The sequence below is a fragment of the Gossypium raimondii genome, chromosome 12 (genome assembly GCF_025698545.1).
Source record: "Gossypium raimondii isolate GPD5lz chromosome 12, ASM2569854v1, whole genome shotgun sequence".
Classification (NCBI taxonomy): domain Eukaryota; kingdom Viridiplantae; phylum Streptophyta; class Magnoliopsida; order Malvales; family Malvaceae; genus Gossypium; species Gossypium raimondii.
The window spans coordinates 13,085,300-13,086,467 of NC_068576.1; the positions used below are offsets into that span (position 1 = coordinate 13,085,300).

Consider the following 1,168-nt stretch of genomic DNA (forward strand, 5'->3'; position numbering starts at 1 on the left):
AATACACAAATTCTGGGTTCAATAGAAATTCTTCAAACAAATGTTAGTCCCCACAATAAACACAGGCTACATTTTCAAATTGATTCAGTGGTTTTACTGCAAAGCTATTACACCCATTAGTAGTAAGATTTTTTAACATTGAAGATATTGATGATACTTGAGATGTGGGTGAAGTAAGAGCCTCTACTACATGTATTCCAGCGACTCGTCTTCATAACGCTGCTCGATTGGTTGGCCATTGATCATTGTTGCTGGCAATCCTCTCAATGATTTCATAAGCTTTATTATAAGACTTAGAAAGGAGAGCACCATTAGCAGAAGCATCCACTACCATCCTCGTATGAGCATTGAGACCATTATAAAATGTCTCAAGTTGTATGCAATGTGGGATTCCGTGATGAGGGCACTTCCGTAATAATTCTTTGTACCTTTCCCATGCTTCATACAATGACTCATCATCCATTTGTTGGAAAGCAGTGTTCTCGTTCCTCAACTTAGCATTCTTTCTAGGAGGGAAATACTTCATAAGGAATTTTTCTGCTAACTCTTGTCAAGTTGAAATTGAGTTTGGTGGTAATGAGTTCAACCAAGCTCGAGCTCTATCCCTTAGTGAATATGGGAACAACTCCAATCGTAATGCATCTTCGGGTACTCCAGCTAACTTGAAAGAATCACTCACCTCCATAAACAGTCTTAAGTGTAGGTGAGGATCTTCGGTAGGCATTCCATTGAATTGGCCCACTGTCTGAAGCATCTAGAACATGACTAGCTTCAACTCAAACTGTTGCGCCTCAATTTTGGGTCTCCTAATACCCGGATTAAGATCATGAAATACTGGCATGGCATATTGTCTCAAAGCTCTATCTCTATAATCAGCAATAAGGATAGGATTTTGAGCAAGGTTTACTCTGTTTCCTTGATTAAGATTTTCGAAGTTCATATCTTCAGTCCTTCTCTGACTTTCTTGTCTTCTTCGCTGTCAACAAGTTCGTTCAATCTCAGGGTCTACAGTGAGTAAATCAATTATTCGGTCAATACTCATAAACACCTGAAATAATAAAAGAAAAATTAACTAAGTTAAAATTTGAAAAAAAAAACCAAAATGCAAAACTAACAACTTCACAAATAATGACTTTATTTTAAAACACAGTCCCCGGCAACGGCGCCA

The 1,168-nt window shown here is 37.8% G+C and overlaps 1 non-coding gene across 1 annotated transcript; it reads left to right on the forward strand.

Annotated features, from left to right (window-relative positions):
* Positions 1 to 389: 389 nt before the first annotated feature.
* On the forward strand, positions 390 to 496 carry LOC128035707 (small nucleolar RNA R71). Its single transcript, XR_008192258.1, has one exon. It is a non-coding gene; the product is annotated as a small nucleolar RNA R71 (small nucleolar RNA).
* The last annotated feature ends 672 nt before the right edge of the window (positions 497 to 1,168 follow it).